At 35.8% G+C, this 27,623-nt stretch overlaps 1 non-coding gene across 1 annotated transcript; it reads right to left on the reverse strand.

Annotated features, from left to right (window-relative positions):
* Positions 1–8,184: 8,184 nt before the first annotated feature.
* Positions 8,185–8,291, reverse strand: LOC128292196 (small nucleolar RNA R71). Its single transcript, XR_008282181.1, has one exon. It is a non-coding gene; the product is annotated as a small nucleolar RNA R71 (small nucleolar RNA).
* Between the last annotated feature and the right edge of the window lie 19,332 nt (positions 8,292–27,623).

The raw sequence follows: 27,623 nt of genomic DNA on the forward strand, positions 1-27,623 counted from the left end.
GTAAGTTCGTGTGACTAAATAAGCATGTTGTTCGTGTTATCGTTATTATACTTGAAATCCACTTTGCTTTGATTGTATTGAATTATATGTTAATGATATTGTGTATGGGAAAGAAATGAACCCCATGAAGTAGTCGATAGCTCAAATGTCGTTAACATGATACGTGATGATTGAATATATTGGAAGTTTGATGGAATATGATGTTTTTTTGAAATGAGTAAGTTGTGTGTAAGTCATTCAACAATTTCAATATTACTTATTTAATATTTGACATTGTATGATATATGTATGTATACTCTAATGAAATTGACTTGTGATGATATAATGGAAGTTCGATGAAAGCCTTGTATCTCGGAAGTCCCAAATGACCCAAAGGAATACTTAGGACTTAGATGTCATAACACCGTGCTAAATGAGATCCCGTGTAAGTCCATGTCTAGGACATGGCATCGACATCTAGACGTGTGCCTATGTAAGACCATGTCTGGGACATAGCATTGGTGATGATATATGTGCCTGTGTAAGACCATGTCTGGGACATGGCGTCGGTGATGATATGTGTGCCTGTGTAAAACCATGTCTGGGACATGGTATCGGCGATGATATGTGTGCCTATGTAAGACCATGTCTGGGACATGGCATCGGGGATGATATGTGGATTCATGTAAGACCATGTCGGGGACATGGCATTGGTACTTTATTTGGTGTATGAAAATCCCTAGTGTATAGTATTCCAGTGGTTCAAAGGGCTTGTCAAGATTTTGGGTTAAGAAGTGGAGTAATATGAGTAAGAATATGTGGTACAGGTATGTACGTGAATCTCTAAGCTCATGATAATTGAGATTTTGAAATGTCGAGACCTCGGTGAGCTGAGATGTATGAATTATGATTATGAATTTTGTTGCAATATCATGCTAACTTACATTGTATAATTCAACATGGAATTCATGAGATGGAGAGTTCATGATTAGTTGAAAATGAACTTATGATAGTTATCATTATATTGCACTAAAATAGTGTTGGGCAGCAACAGTAGTTTGACTTTGAAAATCCACCAAAAATTGTGGAATCGAATTAGAGGTTGAATTAAATATTAAATTAAAGCTTATTGAGTTTAGTTTCATATAAAGGAAACATTGTAAGTAAAAGAATTTAATATTATGAGATATTTGAATTTTTGTGAGATAGAGTCAGAATGAGTTTGGAATCCCCTGTTCTGACTTGGGAAAATCACTAGAAACTGTAAGAAAATAATTATGGGTTATAATTCATATTACTAAGTCCTTAATGAGTCTATTTTCAATAGAAATAGACGAGAACAATATCCGAATCCCGTACTAAGACATAAATAAATTTTAGTGAAGAAAGGTCGAAGCTGTCAAACAGTGAAACAAGGGAGACTTTGAATAATAAACTATACTTTTTGGCTAGACGAAAAATTCTGAAAATTTTATGGTAAGAAGATAAGTGAGTCTAGTTTTAGGTAAAATTAATGGATCTTAATTTGGAGTTCTTTTGCTCCGGATATAAATAATTTGGAAATAGCATGTTAATACATTGCTTATTATTTTTCATGCGAGCTTACTAAGCGTAAAGCTTACTCCCTCCTTTCCATTTCTTAGTGTTCTCAGGTCGGCTTGGGGTTGGAGATTGTCAGAGGCAGCATCACACTATCAAGCCAATACCTTTGGAGCATTGATACATAAGTTAGAAATATCAAATGAGTGACATGTATAGGGACCTAGTTTTATAACATGTGCTATTATAATTTGGCCAAATGTATTGGCCTATATTGTGCTATTGATTACGACTTGTAAATCTAGCTATTCATGTTGTGTCTAATAATTGTGATGTGAATATTCCTTATTTGTTTGCTAACCTCATAAATAGAGAGTTATACGGGCTGAGGACACGGGTATGTCCAGAGCCTCACACGCCTACCCACACGGGCGTTTGACTCTCCAAAACACGAAAATTTTTTTGAGTGATGTAAAACTTTCAGAGGTTCTCGGTTTAGTCCCGAACCACTTCTAAAGTATGATTTGAGTTTCGTAGACCCAAATAAGGGACTATGTACATATGATTGAATATTTTAAAATATGAATGAAATTTTATGGTCGGGTTTCCATGATTGATTGCGTTTAAGTCCGGTAATGCCTCGTATCCTATCTCGACAACAAACACGGGTAGGGGTGTTACAAGTAATGTATCGAAGATGTGGAAGTAAGGCATGAATCAGAGTAAGGTATGACATATATCGTATGGAGAATGGAATTATGGAAACGTAATCTCCTGAAAGAAACTGAATGATAAGATTTGCAGGGCAGTGATCGAAACCTTAGATGTAACGTGCAAGTATGACTTAGGTAACTAATGTCGGTCTCATTAAGCTCTCTCGAACTTATTTCTATGTGTTATGTTTCAGGTGAGCTCTTAAGGGTTTACGCCCAGTGGGACGACGCTAGGGCTACGCCAAAAGAGTGACGAGGCGAGATATTATGGATACAGAGCAAGATCATTGGTCTATTCGAGCCTGAGTTATTTTATACAAGTCTTTTACACAGAATAATTATAATAGACCAGGACATCTATTCAATCATAGTTGTAAATAAATTCTTTGTGTATAGCAATTGGATTCTCGTCTTATTCACACTTATGTATTTCTTAGAGAAATTTATAATTAAATAATTGTAATCGAATGTAAATTTGTAGACCAGGACATCTATTCAATCATAGTTGTAAATAAATTCTTTGTGTATACCAATTGAATTCTAGTCTTATTCACACTTATGTATTTCTTAGAGAAATTTATAATTAAATAATTGTAATCGAATGTAAATTTGTATAACTGTGTCAGCTATATATGTGATTGAATAGTAACACCCTAGATTCGGATTCAGTTAATTGGATCAGGTTTGTGGTGTTACAGACAATGCTAGGAATGTGCCATGAAGTAAGAGTTGGGATATTATGCATATAGGGAACATCTTAGGATATGTTTAGTTTACTACATTTCATCAGAGCTCGTTTTTAATAAATATTTGGATTGTAATTTTTTAACTATGGATTTAAAAGAATCCATGGTATGTAAAATTTTATTAAAATCATTTTAAAGTTTGTTAAATTAAAATGCATCGCCCATATATTTTTACTTGAAAATTTTGCTATGTATTTTGTGTTGTAATACCTGAGATCTGGACCCAGTGAATCAGGTCGGGTTAAGGGCATTACACGTCCAGCCTTTTAACATGAGAGGCTTTTGGGCATCTCTCATATCGGGTCCAATTAAAGGTGCTTCTTGGGCTTTTAAGCCAATACTTTATAATTTGGTCCAATCGAATATTTGTTTTTCTATTTCCCAAAATAAACTTCTCAATATATTTGCAATTAAATAATCTTCTCAACTCAATTATAATTCCATTAAAATCATGACAACTTTATTGTAAAAGAATATATGAGAAATATATTTAATATTTCTATATTCAGTGGTTCACTATGAGAAAATGATTTATTTCCATTTTCAAACTTCATTTAATTCAAAAGCATAAATAAAATTTTAGGTCATTTTCATTTTTCATTTTCCATTTTTATTTTGGAGAAAACCACATTCATTTCCAAATAATTCTATTTATCCATTTTCATTTTCATTTTCATTTTGGAGAAACCAAAATAATTTTCAAATGATTTCTCATTTATCCATTTTCACCATTTTTATTCATTTCTGTTCATTTGATTCAACATGCAATTCATTTTTTATTTCAATAAGCTAGTGGAGGGACCGATTGGACATATGTGATTAGGGCTCAAATGATTTATAATTTTGTTACGACTTTTCTCCTATTAATTATAAACTCATTTAGTCACAAAGTAATTCTACTATAGTATCATAACTGAGCTCTCCCTAATGGCATACCATTATGAAAGCAACTCGATCTAATGATCTTGTCATAATTGTGTTACCCTCATAGGATATTCTTAATCTCTTTGGGATAATATTCTTCTCCCAATATGATTTTATTTTATATCATAGTAAATATTACATCTTCCTTCATAAAATGTCAATTACTATCAAATAGTAATCAAGTCATTCATCAGAAAGACGAACAACCTGTGACCACGTTTACTTTTCATCAACCGTGTAATGCAAATGAGAGGATATCATTTACCCATGTCTCGAGCTAAGAATTTCACTGTTGTGAATGACGCTACATATTGCAAAATTCGTATACCCAATTAATATGCCAAAATTCGTTGTGGTAAATTAAAGTCTTTTCGACACTTAACAAGCTTGTTTTCTAGTCGTTTTATGTTTATTTATCGCATTTTCAATTTTATTAGCTTGGATTTATTTTATTGCAAAATAAGTGTTTTAACATATTTTCTGATATTTTGGTGATCCATTAAGCCAACTCGGACCTCAAGAATGACTAGTAGGCCATTCGAGTGTATAGGATTCCATTTCAAGTAAGAAAGAACAAGGGATGATGGTTGTGTCACGAAACAAAGAGGTCCATGTTGCAACAAAAAACCTTGAAGCTGTCAAGGCTGAAAACCACCTTACGTTTTGATAAGGGATTTCCCTAGGTCACAAAAATGAGAAGAATATGGGAAGAAAATCTCAATGGTGACGTTGTGATAAAGAGTTCTCCGAATTCTCGATGTCACGACTAAAACTTGGAAATATTTAGTCAAATTAAGACAGCCACTTAGGGTTATGCACCTTAATTAAACCCTAATCATTCCAATGGCATTTTAGGCACCTATCACCCTAATGTTTTTCTATTTTAAAAACTTTATAACCTCATTAGAGGGAGTTAGGTAGACTTATTAGTCCTAGAATTAGACAGAAAATTTTATTTAGTTCGTTTTCATTTAGTTTTTTTTTTTTTGCTTAATTGAAACTTTTCTAATCCGATATGAAGACATTTGCGAGCGGAGATTGTTTTGGAATAGCATTTCAATGATTTATCAATGAAAAATTTCTTTATCCCTTTTATTTATTCTTTTATTTATATTTCCTTAGCCTGATCAATTAATGTTTGTACGAATATTGGGATAAATTTTTGTACTTTATTTATATATGGTATGTTTCAATTATGGAATTGATTAATCAATTAAATAATTATTTATCTAAAATTGATTGTTTATTCAAGAATACTTAGTATATTAGTGTAACACCCCAAATTTTATTTAGTATGGAATGTTAAATTATAGTAAATAATTTAATTTTGTTTAGTGGTTGAGTATTATGGTTGTGTGTGTAAGGTTTTGGGTTCGAGTCCTTCCATTGAAATTTCGTTAAGTATTCTTTTGACTTAAATCTTATTTCCATGCAAGTTATGATAGAATGAATTTGTTGGTTCAATGGTAAGGTGTTAGCTTACCTTTTGGTCTTATGTTCAAATATTGTTATGTGCATATTTGAAAATATTTTTCTATTTTGCCATTTGTTGGAGACTGAATTCAATTTGAACTTTAGTAAATTTGATGGGTTAGCATTTAGTTGGAATTAAGTTATTTTGAATATCTTTTATTTTTAGAAATTTATCCCAAATCCTTATTTTCATTCACCCATTAGTTGTCCAAAATTTCCCCTTTTTGCACGTTTCTATCTTTTGTTTTTCCCCTCTCTTGTCATGTTACTGTTTCTTTCTCTTCCATTCTTTCTTGACTTCCATTTTCTTTCTTTTGTTTTGCTACCTTATTTGTTGCCATTAAGCTGTTGTGGATTGTTTTGTTGATTCTTTGGTGGTATTCGTAAATCCAAGCAAAGTGTAAGTGATTTCATTTATTTTTCTACTATTGAATTAAATTCATTCTTTGTGGCAAGATAGGTGTTTGATTAGTGTTTATTTTGATCCTTGTTATTTTAAACATTTTCATGGACCTTTATTAGGCGAAAGGTGTGAGCTTCGAGACCTTTCGGTAGAGTAGTGTTGTGTTGGACGTTGTTATTTTGCTAAGTGTTTGTACTTGATTTTTAGAGAATGTTCTATTTGAAATAGGGGTTATCAAATGAAATATTTGGTTTAATATTGTGTTTGGTTGATGCGATTCAATGTCATATGTAGGATTCATGAGTTTTCAGTGGTGTGGTTAATCAGATTTACCATCAGGTGTGTGAACTAACCTGAAAAACTCGACTGAAACTCGAAAAAATTAGAGAAAAGAGGATGTTTACAAAACAGACCATTGTCACATGACCGTGTGACAGACCCTGTGTACCACATGACCATATGCTAGCCTGTGTAACACCCCACACCCGTACCCTACGCTGGGATAGAATACGAGGCGCTACAACTCTTAAGCACATGTAGTCTAATAAACCGTAAATTATACATATTTTTACCCCATGTTTAATGCATTTTATGGATAATTTCTCATTAGAATTAGTGAATTCGATGCTCCTAATGCTTTAATTTCATGTTTTGTACTTAGGAGAGCATAGGAGAGCGAAAGGAACGAGAAACGGGCCAAAAACGGAGAAAATGGGCCAAAGTACGAAATCAACACTGCCTGGGGGAGAAAAGGGGAGACGGAGAAGAGAGGTAAGGAATTACCCTAAGGAAGCCGATTGATCCATCTCAGAAGCTGGATTTATCATCAAAACTGAAGATCTCTCCTCAATTTCCCTTCAGGAGTTTTGGGTTTTCTTTATGTTTTGTATTCTGTATTCTTCTGAGATGTTTTCTTATTTAGTCATGAACTAAATCCCCTAAATACCTAAGGGGAATGAAACCTAAGACAAATCTTGTTATTATTTTCTGAATTGTATGATAAATATTTAACTTGTTCTTAATTATGTGTTCTTAATTCTTGTTTTGATATCCCAGGATACTAATTCAAGACACGCTCTTATTCAGAGGAGGAATAGACCCTGTCTAAGAATACATTTGCCATAATTAAGCGGAGTTGATTGCGCGCCTAGAAATAGGGTGACAAGATTTTGCCGAATTAGGGTGAAACCTAATAAGGGGATCCATAGATTGAGTTAATGCAACCCTAGAGTGTTAATTAGAGAAAAGTCTCGGTTATTCAATCTAGGGATTAGACGTTATTAGTATTGAATAGGGATAATAACATAACTTAGGGATCTCTACGGAACAAGTTGAATGAATAAATTGCCTAATTCAGAGCCAGAATAACAAGTAAAGTCTAGGTGGATTTTTCCTTAAGTATTGTCTCAAGTCAATCGATTTTCCCAAAAGCAATTCCCCAATTCTTTTCTCTATGCGTTCTTAGTTTAAATAATTAGTTAATTAAAACAAACCCCTTTTATTCTTAGGCTAGATAATAAAAAGATAGTTATTACTAGTACTTTTGGTTCCCTTGGGTACGATATCCCGGTCTTGCCGTTACTATACTATTGTTCGATAGGTGCACTTGCCTTTTCGTCGTGATAATAGTTAGTCTAGGTCTGATCTTCATTATAAATATTTATTACTTGTTACGAATCACGCGATCAAGTTTTTGGCGCCGTTGTCGGGGAACTAAAATATTAGGAACACTAAATTTTTATTACTTTAGCCATTTATTTTTCTTGCAATTTAATTTTTATTTTATTAGTATTTATTAATTTACTTTTTCTTTCTCTTGGCAGGTTTTTATAGTACATGACTAGAAGAAACCCATCAGGACCCTTACTTTTTGACGAAGAAATTGATCGAACAGTTCGTAGAAATCAAAGAGAAATAAGGCGTAGTTTATAATACACAGAAAACGAACAAGAAGACAATACTCAACCTCCAACCGACGAGATGGCTGAAAACCAACACAATCAGCTGCCTCCTGCAATTGCAGCTAATCAAAATCCTACTCCACGTACTATGTATGACTATGCTAAACCCTCTTTAACAGGAACTAAATCAAGTATAGTTAGACCTGTTATTGCTGCGAATAATTTTGAATTAAAACCTAACACTATTAAGATGATACAGCAGTTTGTTCAGTTTGATGGTTTGCAGGATGAAGATCCCAACACTCACTTAGCAAATTTCCTGGAATTTTGCGATGCATCAAAATCAATGGCGTTTCTGATGATGCCATCAGTCTTCGGTTATTTCCCTTCTCACTGAGAAACAAAGCTCAACAGTGGTTAAACTCGTTACCACGAGGGTCTATCACTACTTGGGACAAATGATTGAGAAATTTTTACTAAAATATTTTCTGCCGACTAAAACGGTTAAATTACGCAATGATATCTCTTCTTTTGTGCAGATGGACTTAGAAACACTTTACGATGCATGGGAGAGATACAAGGATTTATTGAGAAGGTGCCCTCACCATGAGTTACCTCTATGGCTGCAAGTTCAAACGTTCTACAATGGTGTGAATCCCTCGACAAGACAAATGATTGACGCAGCTGCTGGTGGAACCATCAACAATAAAACACCGGAAGATGCCTATGAATTTATAGAGGAGATGTCACTGAATAACTATCAGTGGCAAGTTATGAGGACAAAGTCGACGAAAACAATTGGCGTTTATAACATCGATTCAGTCACCATGCTCTCTAATCAGGTAGAACTTCTCAATAAAAAGATTGATAGTTTTCTTAGTTCTACACAAGTACATCCAGTAATGAGGTGTGACTCAAGCGGAAGAGGTGTGCATACAGAATACCAATCCTTCAATCCTACAACTGAAGAAGAACAAGTCAACTATATGGGTAACAATAACTTTCGATCTCAAAATAACCCATACAGTAATACCTATAATGCAGGTTGGAGGAACCACCCAAATTTTTCCTGGGGAGGTCAAGGGAATCAAAAGCCAAAAAATCCTCAGGGTTTCAACAACCACCTTATCAACAAGAGAAGAAGTAGAACCTTGAAAAGATGCTTTCAAAATTCATCTCGGTGTCAGAAACCCATTTCCAAAATACCGAGACAGCACTTAAGAATCAACAAACATTGATCCAAGGACTCGAAACTCAGATAGGCCAGCTATCCAAACTAATCTCCGAGTGACCACAAGGTAGCTTACCAAGTAATACGGAACCTAATCCGAGAGAACACCTCAATGCAATTAGTGCCCAAGATAAGGACGGATTCATTGCACCTGAGCCAGAATTATAGCAAGACAACGGGATGAACAAAGGTCGAAAAGAGGTAAACGATGATGATCCTAAATAAGTAAGTATGAATTATGAACCTCGTGTGCCATATCCTAGAGCGATGATGAAAGACAGAACAAAAGAACAATTCAGTAAGTTTGTCAAACTTTTAAAAAAATTACATATTAACTTACCCTTTATTGAAGTTCTTTCACAGATGCCCAACTCAGCAAAATTCTTAAAGGAACGTCTGGCTAATAAAAGGAAATTAAACGCTACATCGCATGTGGAACTCAATGCAGTCTGCTTAGCTATTCTGAAGAATAAGCTACCTAACAAATTGAAAGATCCAGGGAGTTTTACAATTCCTTGCTTAATTGGTAGTTTATTTGTGAATAATGTTTTAGCTAATCTAGGGGCAAGTATAAATGTTATGCCGTATAAAATGTTTAAACGACTAGGTCTCAGTAAACCCAAACAGATTAGGATGAGCATACAATTGGCTGAAAAAATAGTTCGATTTCCTAAGGGTATTATTGAAGATGTTCTCGTTAAAATTGATAAATTTATTTACCCAGTAGACTTTTTCGTCTTAGATATGGATGAGGATAACGAGGTACCTTTAATTTTAGGACGACCCTTTTTAGCAACTGCCAAAACCATTATTAATGTAGGCACAAGAGAGCTAACACTTCGTGCAGGAGACGACGCAGTAACACTCCAAGCACGCGATTCAGTCAAAACTTCTAAGACTCAAGATAACACTATGAAACTTGTCGATGATAAAACTAATATTCAATCGTTCTTACAGGAACCTCCTCGGACCAAGACAATGGAGGAAGTGCACAATTATCAAGTAGAGAACAAAGACGTCCATGAAAAATGAAGACTACGGATAGAGGAGCTAGATGAATAGCAAGAACACAAACCGAGAACATATGATAAACTGAAACTGCACAAAAACAAGCCCGACACCTCTCCTAATCAACTTAAGGTTGGCGATACAGTCTTACTAGATGCCATTGATCCTCACATTGTCACTACCACACCAAATGAGGAAATCTCTCTTACGGTACTCAGTATTTTCCCATTCGGTACGGTTGAGGTGAGTCATCCCAAGTTCGGCACTTTTAAGGTAAAAACACCCGATTAAAACCTTATTTTAAAATTGACAACAAGAATGAGGAGTATGAACTCCTCGAACCACCATGATCATTCAACGGAGAGGTAAGTTGAGCTTAGACTATAAATAAGCGCTTCTCGAGAGGCAACCCGAGCACTAACATTATTAATTTCTTTAAATTCTGATATTTAACTCCTAACCTACTAATAGAAATTTTGAATACAGGTGTTTCCATAGAGATACGGCCAATCACACGGGCGTGCTTAAGGCCGTGTGAAAATAGGGCAAAAGATTTTCCCAACACGGGCTACGATAAAATGCCACGGCTGTACGACATAGCCGTGGTCGAGCCTGCCAAAACAACACGGGCGTACGACACGCCCCTGTGGAGGAACCATGGACGAACCTGTTAAAACAGCACGGGCGCGCTACACGCCCGTGTCAAACACCCATGGTCGAACCTGTCAAATTTCCACGGGCGTGGGAGAAGCCAACGAAGCTAGACACGGTCGTACGACACGGCCGTGGGAAACAACACGCTCGATGCACACGGGCGTGTGTCAAATTTCAGACGTGCCAAAATAGGAAAAACGCGAAACACATGGGCTAAAATTGGGGCACACGGGAGTGTCACATGGTCGTGTGTCCCAAGATCTATAAATAGGCTGCACTATTCATTGTCTTCTCCATTCAAAAAACCCTAACCCTAGCTGCTACAACTCCACACGGCCCCCTGCCATGCCCGTGCGCCACTGTAAATTTCGTTTTTAAAGCTCAATTCCTCTCCCTTAGCGTTTGTTTACTCCTTTCACTTCTATTTTACTCATTATTAATGCTTATTATTACAATAATCTCCATTACTTTTGAACTAGTTTTCATTTTTGTTCCTTATTTTTTAGTTTGCATTTATAGGTTCTTTATTATACATTTCAAATTAAATCTAGTTGTTTGACACGCCTTATATCCATGACATTACTATGCTTATTTTCATGCTATTATCATGCTAATGTCTATCTTTTAAATTTCATTCCTAGGTTAGTTACAATACAGTTTATGTTAAATTGAGACGAGGAAAACCTTATACCCATTGTATTTCTATTCTCATTCTCACGATTATTATGGTTGAGTTTGCTTCATATTAGTAGTTTTGGCAGAAATAGTTTACTTACCCTTCGAATATGTTTACCTATTATTATTCTTTATATCACAGGCCCTCAATGTCATCTTTAAGAGGAAAGAAAACCGCCGTACCAGCCTCAAAGAAGAGGAAGGAAGTGTCATCCTCCGCATGTCCAACCGCGGAAATTCGTCACCCTTTCCTACAGTTTCCACGAGGGCCCCAAGAAGAGCTCTTCTAAATACTTCGGGTCTGACCTTTAGCAGCGGGCCGCTGCATCGACTGGGCTACCATAGAACAAGTCCAAATGGCTGATACGATTCAGGCTCTCTTAAGCACAGACCCGTAGGAGCTGTTCTTCGGGATTATCGAGCCGACATACATCAAGCTCACGATGGAACTCTGCTCAACGTTCCATCTCCAGACCGTAATGACAAGATACAATGATCCCGGCATGGTCCAGTTTCGTCTAGGTAGATTAATCTGCCAGCTAATCTTCCCAGAATTTGGTGCTGCACTAGGCCTATATACGGAGGAGTTTAGGGAGGAAAATGAACTACATGCTCTTAGTCGCCACATACATTTCTCTCCCTCGAAGTGCTGGCACACTTTGGCCCCTAGCATGGCCTCGTACAATCCTAGCCGCTTCAAGGAATCAGTTCTCCCACCATCCCTGAGGTACTTACATGCTATTTTAGCTCACACGATTACAGGGAGGCGAGAGAGCACTAGCATCATCAACACCCACGACGTCTACTTCTTATGGTGTAAGTCGCAAGGGCACGTCATCGACCTTGCCTATTTCATAGCCCTCGCAATTCAGTATCAGACGGAGCGGCATCGGAAGGGGTTCATCTTCATTGGCCCCTACGTGACTCGGCTAGGGCGACACTTCGGGCTCCTCAACATCGCAGCTCAAGAATCATCCCTCACCCTCATCGGCCAGATGTTTCCACAAGGCATCTTGAGCATGCTTAGCATGAGGATGATCGAAAGGCACCGAGGAACCTACCCTCCCCAGTATTGTCTCACCCAATCTACCGAGGAGGAGGCCTACGAGGACATTCTTGATGATGTCCCGCCACAGCACGAGGACCCACCGACTCAGTCACCATCACTCTCTCGTCCAGTTCATGCGGCGGCTTCATATGTTGACATCTTTGAGCACCTCACCCAATTCGAGCAGTAGTGTTTTTAATGATTTGACAACATTGATGCTACTCTACACCAGATTTGTCAGCACCTCCACATCTCATTGCCAGCCCCACCTCACGAACCATTTAGCAATAAAGATGTTTAAAAATACTTATTTATTTTATGTTTTAAATTTTTATTGAAACTACTTTTTATCTTTATTAGATTTTAGAAAGTTTATTTTTATTTTTTATTTTTATTATTAATTTCAGTTATTTCTTTTGAGTAATTTTTCTTCCTAATATCCTCTAAAAAGTTCATGATTTTATCACAGTTATATAGAGCTTTTAAGCTCATCATCACATAGGAACTAAAACTACCACCGGAAAAGGTTCCCCACAACTGCCATGTCCCGCTCGACCACGACCATAGCCACCACTAGATATAATATTCTTGTGGTGTAGGATTTATGGACTAATGAACCTCTACGACCGCTGGAGTATCCTCCTCCATTCTTGAACCGATCACTCTCCAAAACTCTAGTTCGAGGAATTAATCATACAGGAAGTGTCACTTCTCTCCCTATCTTATTTTTATTCTCTAATATCTATCTTTGTACATTGAGGGCAATGTACATCTTAAGTGTGGGGGATGTTTATTAATGATTGCCTTGTTCTCTTGAAAAAGTTCTCATATCATAATTAGGATAAATTTTAATTGACTTATGATTTTGATTGATATATCTTGAATTAAAACATAGGGATTTATGCACTGATTATTTAAACTTTCAGACATTAGAGGATCAAGCATGATAAGTTGATTTTTAAGAAATTAAAATTATAGGTTGTTTCCCCAAGTCTAGGTATTACTTTGAATTAGAATTCACGAGTCTAAACATCAAAAAGCCATAATTTTTGTGAGATTTTTTAGCCTTTTGAGCATCTATTCATCCTTTCATGCTCACTTTTATTATTGCTTTGAGTGCGTCAGTATTGAACTGTTATTCTAGAACTTGCTTGATTATACATGTCGAGACCACACCGTTTGATTTGATATGTCAAAATGATTAAGGCACTTAGGATTAACCCACTCATGCCATGAAAAGCCTACCTCCACGATTAACCTCTGGTAAACCCCCTTGAGCCTAATAAGCCATTCCTTATATTTCCCTTAATATTAACCATTAACCCATTATTGTTGAAATCCCCCAAATTAATTTGATCCCTATTTTTGTCGAGATCTGAATTGGAAAAGTTTCTTAGCTATGTTTTTCTTCTTTATCTAACTTGTTCTTAAAATAAAAAAATAAAAACTATGTATACATATTAGTAATTCCATATTCTGAGAAGAAGCTCTGTTGTACACAAGTGAAGGTTAACTCTTTTTCTAGTTAGGCAATTTTTCAATTCAATCTTGATTCTGACCCTTTCTTTCAGCTTGTGACCACACCCCCTAACTACGTCGCACTACAAACCTCTAAAGACCTTTTGATAGATGTATCATCTTAAATTATAGTGGTGGAGATTTGATTTTCATGCAAGCCTATGGTAATGACTTTTCATTATTGACTATTGAGTGCTTTATTTATTGTCCTTAAACACCTCAAGTGATTTGATTGAATCTCTAGTAAGGATGTGAAACTCTGTGATATTCTAAATCAAAGGTAATTACTTAGATGCGAAGAGACACCTATGTTTGCATGATTAAATACTCAACTTGGAATGTTTAAAACTTTTATGTTCCTTTAGTTGAACTCTCAATGTATGATTACCTACGGATTATTTTGAGATATTATCGATAAGAATTATAAGTTGAGAAGAATTAGTGAATTCGATGATCCTAATGCTTTAATTTCATATTTTGTACTTAGGAGAGCATAGGAGAGCGAAAGGAATGAGAAACGGGCCAAAAACAGAGAAAATGAGCCAAAGTACGAAATCAACACTGCCTGGATTGATCCATCTCAGAAGGAGGAGAAAAGGGGAGACGGAGAAGAGAGGTAAGGAATTACCCTAAGGAAGCCAATTGATCCATCTCAGAAGATGGATTCATCATCAAGACTGAAGATCTCTCCTCAATTTCCCTTCAGGAATTTTGGGTTTTCTTTATGTTTTGTATTTTTTACTCTTCTGAGATGTTTTCTTATTTAGTTATGAACTAAATCCCCTAAATACCTAAGGGGAATGAAACCTAAGATGAATCTTGTTATTATTTTCTGAATCGCATGATAAATATTTAACTTGTTCTTAATTATGTGTTCTTAATTCTTGTTTTGATATCCTAGGATACTAATTCAAGACACGCTATTATTCAGAGGAGGAATAGACCCTGTCTAAGAGTATATTTTCCATAATTAAGCGGAGTTGATTGCGCGCCTAGAAATAGGGTGACAAGATTTTGTCGAATTAGGGTGAAACCTAATAAGGGGACCCATAGATCGAGTTAATGCAACCCTAGAGTGTTAATTAGAGAAAAGTCTCAGTTATTCAATCTAGGGATTAGACGTTATTAGTCTTGAATAGGGATAATAACATAACTTAGGGATCTCTACGAAACAAGTTGAATAATAAATCATCCGATTCGGAGCCAGAATAACAAGTAAAGTCTAAGTGGATTTTTCCTTAGGTATTGTCTCAAGTCAATCGATTTTCCCAAAAGCAATTCCCCAATTCTTTTCTCTGTGCGTTCTTAGTTTAAATAATTAGTTAATTAAAACAAACCCCTTTTATTCTTAGGCTAGATAATAAAAAGATAGTTATTACTAGTACTTTTGGTTCCCTTGGGTACGATATCCTGGTCTTGCCGTTACTATACTATTGTTCGATAGGTGCGCTTGCCTTTTCATCGTGATAATAGTTAGTCTATGTCTGATCTTCATTATAAATATTTATTACTTGTTATGAATCACGCGATCATAGTCAAACGTTTTCGAGTCATCAAGACTTGGTAAAATTTTAAACTTTTTCGAAAAATGTCTAAACTTCATTAACATGGACTCACAAGACCTCAAACATCCATCGAAACCCATTCAGGATCGATTCGGTCCTTTAACAAACTCTAGAAAGATGACCTTAGAAACAGGGCACACGCCCGTATGGCCACTAGGACATGGTCGTGGTAAAGGCCCGTGTGGTTCACGTGGCCTAAGCACGATGGGACACGCCCATGTCTAGAGCCCATGTGAATTAAATTCTAAATTTGAACCTACATGGGTTTTCATATGGTCTGATACACACCTGTGTCCATGGCCCGTGTCCCTCACACGGCCATGACACGTCCGTGTCTAAAAACCTTGACATTCTATTTCTAACATCAATATCCAATTAGGGGCACACGGCCGAGGCACACGCCTGTGACCAAAGGTCGTGTCCTCTACACGGCTGAGACACACGGCCATGTCTCTACCCATGTGTTTACTACCATGCATATTGACTTGAAATTTCTACATGCAGGGGACACACAGCTGGACAACACGCCCCTGGGGCTGGCTGTGTGTTACACACAGCCTAGACACACTCCCTTGGTCTACCCATGTGGACAAAAATAAGGCTATTTATCAAGCCTTTTTGCCACCCTTACTTACATTAACCTACACAGGATCAACCAAACCAATACAAGCAGAATATATATATAATCAAATCGGCCACAACCATTAGAAACTTGCATCAAATGCATATAATAAAAATTAACATTAGCCAACTTTAATGGCCTATACAAAATGAATATCACATCCATCATATGAGCCAACACTTGTGGCTAAACTAACAAGACACTAAACTGAAGATTCGTATACATGCCAAAAATCAAAACATTTGAACTAGTTATACCAAAGCTTCAGGTGATAGTGTGATCAATGCCTCCGACGCCTCTTGATCCCCAATACTAGCTTGACGGCACTATAAGAAAATGGAAAGGAAGGGAATAAGCATAAATCTTAGTAAGCTCACATGCATATAATAAACAACATGACTCAATAGTTAAAATAAAACAAAGTTTCATAAGCTTAACTTTCTTATACACACTCTTAACACAAGTACTTAACATATTGAAATCTTTACTCAAGAGTTTTACATACATAGCTGTACTAACTCGTAACACAATTGCGTAATTCTCATCATTTAATTAGTCGTTGAATAACTACCGACTTACTCGTTGAACACCAGGAATATCTTTGGATACTCGGAAAACATACGCATAACACACCATATGTGGCCACATGCTACCTTATTTAATACATCGTATATTACTCGTTCTTGAGCTAATCACAGGCCTGCTCACACAAGCTAACAGTCAAGACGTAACCACACGGGCTGCTCACACAAGCTGACAGGTACCCGCAACACATGCCGGGCTACCCAGCCACCAGTAGGACGTACTTGACTAGCGTCCGGATTTATATAATCACATATCACATATATAAATGAGTTCATAACCACATAGTTCCTAGTGACATGTCACACTATATCCTAATCTATTGCTAAAGCTCAAACGGGGCTTTTCTCGTAGACTTACCTTCGACAAACTCAGTCACTTAGGCAATCACATATTTCATGATAAAAGAGTTAACATATAATCCCGTGTAATGACAAAATATTGTAACTTACCTTCAAGGATGGGAATTACAATTCATGCAACATTTAAGCATTTATACATTTTTCTCATTGCATTATTTACATGTGAACTTACCTCGGTACAAAATTTGTAAAAACGAGTCTAGTCCTTGTACATCTTGTCTTTTCCCCGGTCAAGGTCTGTTCCTCGTTTTTCTCGATCTAAAATGACAGAAATTTCACTAGTTCAATCATCACATTAATTAAGAAATTACATAGACCACATTTTTTCAAAATGACCATTTTGCCCTAGCTTTTGAAAAATTATGATTTTACCCCTAGGTTCGTAAATCGATTTTCATCAAATTTTCTCACTAATTAAGCCTAGCCGAATTCTTTTTATACTAGAAAAAGCTCACAATTCCAATCATTTCACACATTTACAACCTATTTTATAAACTTTACAGGTCCCTTTAGGTGTTTTCATGAAAACTACTTCACAAAAATTGTTCATTTAACCACCATAACTCATTTTCTTCCATAATATTTTAGAAAAAAAAATCTCAAAATATTTCATGAAAAAACCTATACTTTCAATCTTTTTGCAAAATAGTCCCCTCAATAGCTAAATTAAGCTTTAGGGGCTCCAAAAACATAAAAATTATCAAGTAAGGTTATCTAAATCACTTACTTTCAAAGATGGAGAGTGGCTGAAATTTCAAGCTTTCAAAAACCCAAAATTTTTTGGTATTCTCGGTAGGGAATGAAATGAGAAGAAGATGATATCTTTTTCTCTTTCTTTTATTTTTATTTTAATCAATTAAGTCACCAAACACACCTAATATTGACCTTTGACCTCTCTTGTCTCCCTATTGCCAGCCACTCTCCTAAAAAGGGTCTATTTGCCCTTTAAATACCTTGAATTATGGTTCTCTAGCTATTTGGTCTATCTATCAAGTAAAATAGAACTTTTACCCTTTATGCGATTTAATCCTTTTTTCGCGATTAAGCTTACAATCGTTAAAATTTGTTCATCAAAATTTTCATACACTCATAAAATCATACTATAACACATAAAATAATATTAAAATAATAAAAATAATTTCCCAAAACCATTGTTTCAATTAGCCCCAAAATCGGGCTATTACAGCCTGTGCGGAGCACATGGCCGTGTGTGATTACACGACCTGTACAGGTAGGTCGTGCTGATCACACGAGCTAGCTTATTGGGCTGTGTGGCGCTTTTTGGCCAATTTGAAGGCTCGATTAAGGGACTCATAAATTGGATCTATGGGCATTTTGTAGGCCTAGGAAAGCGTAAGATTCGGTATGTTCATTTATGGGTAAGCTCAGAAAGCATGTTAAATAAGTTAAGTTATGTATAAAATGTGTTAAGATATGCTCTGTAAATATGTATGTTTGGGTATGGATTCCATACAACTTATAGTAGATGTATGTATGTATGTTATGCATATGCTTTGGGGTGGGCTATGATATGATGGAGGAAGTGTAATATAGCAGTTTTACTGCACTTATGGCGATTAAATCGTAATTTTTGTCGGGTAGCTCAACTGTATTTTTATGTGTGCATACCACCACATATTGGTGTGGTTGGTTGGATGGACTCTTGAAGTTCTAATTTGGATGGACTCTGATATGTTAAGCAATATGATTTCAATATGTTATATGATATGAAAAGTTCCGAATTGATTATTCTTGTTCGCAAACTCCTTAAGTAAACTCTGTTGTGGGCTACGTCACACACTGGGCTTCTAGCTCACTCGTTTGTTTTGTCTCATTTCAAGTGACCCTTAGGTTTAGGATTAGATGGTGACTCTAGAGCTCGGTTTTCCCATTTTGATTTAAGTATGTTTTGGATTTATTAATGGACTTTACGAACTTTTGGCACTTTTAATTTTTGTTTGGGACTTTAACATTAATTTTGGTTTTTGTCTTGAAAAATTACTATTTTCAATTGGTATTCTAATCAAGACGATGTCACTAATAATAAACTATTATTTCATAAGACCGAAATTTCTAAATGTTTTCCGCTACAAAGTTTTTGAAACTTGATACTATGTTTTTACTACGAAAGTGATCAAACGAGTTGGGTTTGTTTTAATAAAGTTAATAAAATGCAGTTTTTGTCAAAGTATACACGTGTTTTTTTTTAAAAGTTACGTTATCAATGTGATTTACAACTATGTTTCCCTTTAAGTGAAAAATAAGTTTTTCACCAAAATTAAGCAATATTGTTTTCGTGTAAGATGTAACCTTCACAATCCAACCATAATGTCTAGGCCAAGTTTGGGGTCCTACATTTGGTGATATTAGAGCTAGGTTGTAAATTTCGGGTTGTACATTTTAGGTCCAAATTATTTTAGAGAAATAATTTTTTTTTTCAATTGGGAAAATCTAATTAAAATTGACTTTTGATTTTTTGGAAAGTGAAACCAAGACTCTGACGCCAATCCAAGTAAGAAATCTGAAACTTTAGTTATGCGTTAGATATACTTTTGTATGTGACACTTTATTATAAGTATTTGCCTTTAGAGACTGTAGTGCAATAACACACTCTCTAAATATTGATATGTACTTTGATAAAACATTAAATTTAAGGTTTTAAAACTTAAACTAATCTATAAAATTTTGAAAATTTTAAATAAGATAATGAGTACTCATAAATCTCTAGGATGTGGTAATGTAGGCACAATAGCCGCCGTTGGGGGTTCGAGTTAAGTTATTATCGATGGTAGTATGCCCCAATTAGATACAAATGAGACTGTTGGAACTTCAGCTACTAAGATTGGGTCTAGGGCTTAGACTTCCGGGGACGATGCACTATCCTAGGTTATGTTAAGGGTTTTGGGGAGGGTCGCTAGGACCCATACTGGATTTGAGAGCTGAAGATCGGTAATTGAACGACTCCGGTCCAATAGAGCTAAACTGTTTAGAGGTGTCGCTAGAGTCACCTCGACTGTGGCTGAGTATTGGTTGGTGGCCATAGAAAGAATAATGAATGATTTAAACTGCACCCCTAAGCAGAAACTAAAGGGTGCAGTATCTTTGCTTCGTGATGAGGCATATCAGTGGTGGTTAAAAGTAAATGAGGGTACTCAGCTTGAGCGGTTAACTTGGGATCGCTTCTGGAGTGCCTTCTTGAATAAGTATATAGGGGTGAGCTATGTTGAGGCTTGTAGACGCGAGTTTATGGGACTTACTCAAGGGGATAGATCGATGGCCGAGAATGAGGCCGAATTCTTGAGATTGAGCAGGTATGCTCATGGTTTGATAGCAATTGTTTATGATAAGAGCATTCAGTTTGAGGAGGGTTTGAGGTATAACATTAAGGTTCTGGTAGCTCCCCAACAGGAGCGAGTCTTCGAATCTTTGGTGGAGAAGGCTAAGATTACTGAGGATATTAAGTGCACTGAGTGTGAGAAAAGGGAGACGGAGAAAAATCAGAATAAGAACAATAGGTATTCGAGTCCTTCTAGTTCTTCTCAGCGGCCTATCAAACGAGCTAGGTATGACTCAGCAGACAGAGGCACCTGCTAGAGTTAAGCCTATTGCTAGAGTTGAGTAGGTACTAATCTGTGGGTTTTATAATAGAGACCATCCAGGCGAGTATTGGAGGAGAATTGGGGCTTGTTATAGGTACGGGTCCACTGAGCATAAGATTAGTGATTGTCCTTGAATAATTAATTGGATTTAGGCACCGATTCATGGTTAGATTCAGCCTCAAAAGGCAGGTCAACCGCTTGCTAGGGGCTGTGGTCAGGTGAAGGGAGGTAATGGTGGTGGTCATGGTCAGAGAGCATAAGGTAGAGGTGCAATTCAAATTGAGGCTAGACAGCCAACCTTATTTTATGCAGTGTGGTGCCGAGAGGACCGGGATGCAACTGATGTGATTGTTGGTACGTTTTTTATGTATTTAGTTCCTTATTTTATATTAATTTATTGTGGTTATACGCATTCCAACATATCTAGTAGTATATCAGGTAATTTGGGGATTTTAGCTGAGTTTCTATAATTAGTCCTTTGGGGTAGTTTGTATGGGCTAGTAAAGTGTTTTGGAGGTATTTTCTTAAGGTTCAAGATTTTGTATTCCCTGTTGATTTAATAAAGTTATCATTCAGGGAGTTCAATCTGATTTTGGGTATGGATTGGTTGGTAGAGCATTGGGTCATATTAGATTGTAAGTCTAAGAGGATGACGTTTAAGGGTGAGAATGGTGAGGAGGTTGTGATGGTTGATGAGCGGCGAGATTACGTCTCTAATGTGATCTCCACTTTAGTAGCCTAAAAATTGGTTCATAAGGGTTATGATGCGTATTTGGCATATGTGCACGATGCAAGTATGGTAGGTTCAGCTATGGAAAAGATTCTTACTATTAAGGAATTTCCTAACATCTTTCCTCAGGAGTTTCCAAGATTACCTCTGGATAGGGAGGTTGAGTTCGGAATTGAGGCTTTGCTAGGGACAGTTCTGGTGTCCATCACCCCATATCGAATGGCACCGAAATAGCTGAAGGAGTTAAAGTTGCAACTTCAAGAACTTCTAGATAGGGGCTTCATTCGACCTAGTGTCTCCCCATGGGGAGCACTGGTGCTCTTTGTCAAAAAGGACGCCTCTATGAGAATGTGTGTAGATTATCGTCAATTGAACAAATTGGTGGTAAAGAATAAGTAACAACTTCCGAGGATTGATGACCTGTTTGATCAGTTTCATGGGGCATCTATGTTTTCAAAAATTGATCTTCGTTTGGGATATCATCAATTGAAGGTTAAGGAGGTCGATGTGCAAAAGACAGCCTTTAGGACTTGCTATGGGCACTATGAGTTCATTGTCGTGTCATTCAATTTGACTAATGCTCCAGTCTCATTCATAGATCTCATTAATCAAATTTTTTAGCCGTATATGGATAAGTTCTTCATAGTGTTTATCAACGATATTTTGGAATACTCTAAGACCGAGGATGTAACACCCCTAACCCGTATCCGTTGCCAGATTGGGCCATGTCAAAACAGGGCATTAGACACACCCGTGTGTCTAGGCCATGTCAAAACAGGGCATACATACTGACTTGTCCACACGGCCACCTGACACACCCGTGTGCCAGGCCGTGTGAAAATTAGAGAGGCTACTAACTTGGGTCACACGACCAGTCACACACCCGTGTGTCTAGTTCATGCTCGAAACTGACTTGGATACACGGCTTAGAACACGCTCGTGTGTGCGACTGTATGGTCTGCCCAGGCTCATTTCGAAATCGCCATTGAGCAACACGACTGAGACACACGCCCATGTCCCTGCCCTTGTGGGCAAAAAAAAAAAGGTCATTTACAAGGCCATAATGCCACCCTATAAGGGTCCTTCCTACAATCAACAAATAGGCATCAATTGCATACCAAAATTTCAACCAACTCACATCCAAAACATATACTTCTCATGCTATTTTCTTATCAACCATTTACATGCTTATAATCTATACCAACTATTGCCAAATCATAAACTAAAGTCATACCAAAACATATGTTTCAATACCACAATATACATCATTCAATCTCATGCCAAAATTTACCAAATCCCAAAAATAAGCATATACCAAAACTTACCAAAATGACCTATTCTCTTGGCCTTTCATAACACATCACATAGACATTATTGAATCACATAATTCATACTAAAAACTCATTCATATACACAACCAAAACCAAGCCAAGTCACATGGCTGGATAAACACATTACCAAACATATTCACATACCTCTAGCCTATACTGTTGGAACACCGGTGCCTCCAAGGCGCAGTGAAAAAAAAAATTCCTGCGATCCAAACCAAGGATCCATGTGTAAGGAACGAATCGGGGTGATAAAAAGGTTTTGAAATTACCGAAACTTCAATCTGAGTAGACAGCGACACCTAGGCAACAAGAGCGGTGAACCACTATCGAACCAAGCCACAACCTTTTCCGATGTCGGCCTCTATGTAGTCCACCTGATTGACAATGAACGGTAGAAATCCCATAAAACTATTTTTAGAGAGTATTTTGCTAAACGGCTGCTAGACCACTTTGCATATTTTCGGGCTAGTTTTTATATATACTTTTTAGGGTTTTTACCCTTGCTATATATAACTCCCTCTTAATTGGTATATATTTATAACGAATTTTAATTCATTAAAATTAATCCGAACATAATAATTATCTTTCAAATAAATATAATAATGTTTAATCGAAAAATTATAATTACATTAATTATAATAAAGATTTCGATAAACTATATTTATTTAAACTTATATACGAACTAAATTCATATATCAATAAAATTATGTTACGATTATATGTACAACATCCTTGTATATATAGTATGTTCAACAATTTGATTGCCCAATTAAATTAATTCTATAATTAATTTAATTCATGTGACAACCAAGCAATATACCAACTACGTTTTACCTCGTTCATTTCAACCATAGGGTGTGACCCTATAGGTTCTTGTAACGTTAGCAGTAATATTAGAATGATTCTAATGTTACAAACAATGAGTGGCATCTAGCAATGCATCAATGCTACCTAAGTTACAAGAAGTCATGATTCGACATAACCTTTTGTGATTAACCTTTCATGCATTAATCCTTAAGTCCTATATCTTTAGAATGGACACAAGTCATGGAATAGTCACACTTGCACAGTCCATCCCATGTTTCTTGATACCTTGAGTAGACTATGATACACAAATAAGTATGACATCTCATATCAACTTATTTGAGCATGGCCATGAATTTCTAGCCTCACTTAATCAAGTAGCCTGAGATATTACTCCCATTATGTAAGACGACTTATCCTATATTGATCAACTATATCCCTCAACATAGATTGTGGTATATCCAACATCAGTCTTTATAGAACAACCAGTTACGGTGTTTGTTTGACTGTATCAAAATATACAACTCACGATGTTGGGATAAAGATGATCTCAAGTATGAGGATCATATACATATTAATCACTATGAGTAATGTTGTGAAAATTACATAATAATCCAAGAAACATACTCATAGCGGGTCAGTCCAATATGTTGTTCTCTAACACACATATTCATGCATTGATTCTGACACTCCATATCAATGACAACTCTTTATCATCAATCAACTACATGTTAGTCTTAATGCATTATTATTGTCCTAGCCAACAATAATACTTGACTAAGGATCTTTTAAGAATAATCATATTATTCTCAGGACATTATTATAAAACAGTTTATTTATGCACAAAGAAAAGAAACTGAAATAATAATGGCAACGCCTTATATTAATAAACATGATAAACCAAGTATGTTATTACAACCATCTCGTGATTGATCTTTGGGCATACTCTTACATATACATGCCATACTTCAATATATACATTTTCAAAAGGTACCAAAATAGAGTTTGATAGTGTGGTGATGATCCTCGATGATCCCCTAGCTCTCAGTAGCTTCGATATCTATAAAACAGTGCAAACACAAACAAAGTGAGCTTTCAAAAGCTTAGTAAGCCATATACAAATAAACTTAACAATATAAACATATAACCATCATAATATACATATACTCCTTAGCCAAATGCTATCACAAACCACATAGCTCAAATACATTTCACATATTCCCCACTCATTTGCACATATAGCATATTTTCTCATACTTTTGTCACATATAATCACTAAATCACAAATATACATATTCTTACCTTTCAACATCAAATATGATATACAATTTCAAATGTACCTGAATCGGATACACATTTCATATAATCATTCATTTCTCAGAATGCCCGTTGAACCATTCGGAATCATAAGGATACGCGAATAGCTCAGAAAGCTCATACAATGCCAACGTCCCAGACGTAGTCTTACATGTAATCAAATATCGATGCCACTGTCCCAAACAAGGTCTTACACAAAATCAAATACGATACCGATGTCCCAGACATGGTATTACACGTAAATCATAAGTCGATGTCAACGTCCCAGATGAGGTCTTACACAAAAACACATATCGGATCCTATGTCATGACATATGTATCCTAACTATTCCTAAGGTTTGTACGAGACTTTTCGGACATCGTCACATTATCGAAACTTTCTTGGATATCACATATTGAGCTCTCATATAGCCATTCAACACAATTCAATGTCATATAAACACAAATAAATCAACTCAAACACATTTATTTGTATATTAAATTACCTCGTACAGAAATGAACGGAAACAGGCAACTATTCAACGACTTTCATTTTTCCTCGATCTAATTCCATTTTCTTTGGTTCCTGATCTAAACACATTCAAATTTAACCCTTTTATTCACCAAATCATTCAATTCAATCCAAAAACACATATTTAGGGCATTTTACAAATTAGCCGTGACATTTTCACAGTCCTTCACAAAATCACAAAATACACAAAATCACAAAATAAATAAAATTTCTATATACCCATGTTAAGATGAATTCTCATAGTATTCATATAAGTCTATATATTTCATTTATTTTACATTTTAGTTCCTCAAAATCTCATTTTTACAATTTAGCCCAAATTACTCAAATTCATCAAAAATTCAAAGACAATGTTAACCCAACATCAAACTCCCATATACTATCATCAAAATTCATAAAACTCATAGTTTCATTAATGGCTCAACTCAAAATCATCAACAATTTCATAAATTCAAATATGGGCTTGATAGAACTCTAAGCAATGATCATAAAAACGTAGAAATTATCAAAAACTGAACAAAATACACACCTAAATCACCAAACCTCTTAGCCAAACCCTAAGCTTAATTTTTATTTCTTTTTCCTTTGTTATATTCGGCCAAATGATGAATAAATAAAGCCAATATTATGTTTTTTTAATTAATAAACATTAATACACAGTTTACTATTATAACCTTATAGTATACATTTAAAATTCCACCAACTAATGTCCATTAATGTCATTCAATACATTCCATGGTCAAATAACCACATAAGGACCTCACAATTAAAGAGACATAGAAATTAGGCACTTTAACAACTAGAATGAAAATTTTACATTTTACACGATTAGGTCCTTTTATCAAATTAAGCATACAAATGATTAAATTTTCATACGAAACTTTCACACATGTCAATTCACATATTATAAGCATGGAAAATAATATTTAAAATATTTTTCTAACTCAGATTTGTGGTCCCAAAACCACTATTCTGACTAGGGTCTGAATTGGACTGTTACAGATGATGAGTACGATGAGCATCTTATAGTAGTTCTTCAAATTCTCTATAAGAAGGAACTTTATGCCAAGTTAAGTAAATCTGAATTCTAGTTGAGTGAAGTTATGTTTTTTGGGGCATGTGGTTTTAGTTGAAAGTATTCGAGTAGACCCTAAGAAGATAGAGACTATTCTAGATTGGAAGTAGTATAGAAATGTGACTGAGCTTCAGAGTTTCCTAGGTCTAGTAGGTAACTATAAAAGGTTTTTTTGAGTAGTTCTCGCTACTGGAAACTCCTTTGACTAAGTTTTTACATAAGAACGCTCCATTCGTTTGGGCTATTGAGCAGCAATCGAGCTTTGAAAAGCTCAAATCAGTCACAACCAAAACAACAACACATCATTCACCTGATACCATTTATCATATACAAACATCACACACTTATCAACTCAAATCATGTAATTTCCCACATCCATGAAAAGTATCATCATATGTATATACTTGTACCAATTTTAGCCAAATTCAAATGGCCTTATACAAAATAAACTTTCTACCATTATAGGCCAAGACATTTGGCCAAATCAATTATGACATAAAACAAAATGATCAAGTCCCCTATACGTGCCATAACTCAAAATGTTGAATTCATTACCAAAATAATTGTTGATAGTGTAAGTGGATCTCTAACAGTCTCCAATCCCCGAGCTAGCTTGGTGACACTATAAGGCAAGGGAAAGGAAAGGGGAGTAAGCTATATAGCTTAGTAAGTTCCTATGCAAGTAATAAGCATTATATCCAAACATTTAACATACAATTAACATGATAATAATTGGCATAAATATTATTAAGGTCTTATAATCATAACTTACTCAATCATAACCTTACCAAGGGTTCATCACATATCAAGCTCATTACGTATGAGTTTACGTACATACTTGAGTCATCTCAAATTGGATTTGCACACAATTCATCTTTGACATACTCGTCAAAGTAGCCGTTGAACCACTTGGAATACTAAAGGATACTCAGGAATCCCATACACATAGTACCGTACTAATGTCATATCCCAAATATGGTCTTACATGAAATCTCGTATCAATGCCGATAGCCCAACTATGGTCTTATACGAGGTCTCATATCGATGGCATATCCCAGATATGGTTTTACACAAAGTCTCATATCGATGCCATATCCTAGATATGGTCTTACACGTAATATCAGTAACCCTAATGTTATGACATTTGTATCATATTTATTCCTAAGGTTCAACCATGATTTCACGCTTGTTGAAACTTTGTTGAATACGTCCAAGGGTTAATCAAAATTCATACAATAATGAAGCATTTAAAACATAATTAAAACAATCAATTATTTGCATATGAACTTACATCGGTACAAAAATAGTAGAAA

This window comes from Gossypium arboreum, chromosome 4 (genome assembly GCF_025698485.1).
Source record: "Gossypium arboreum isolate Shixiya-1 chromosome 4, ASM2569848v2, whole genome shotgun sequence".
In the NCBI taxonomy this organism is placed as follows: Eukaryota; Viridiplantae; Streptophyta; class Magnoliopsida; order Malvales; family Malvaceae; genus Gossypium; species Gossypium arboreum.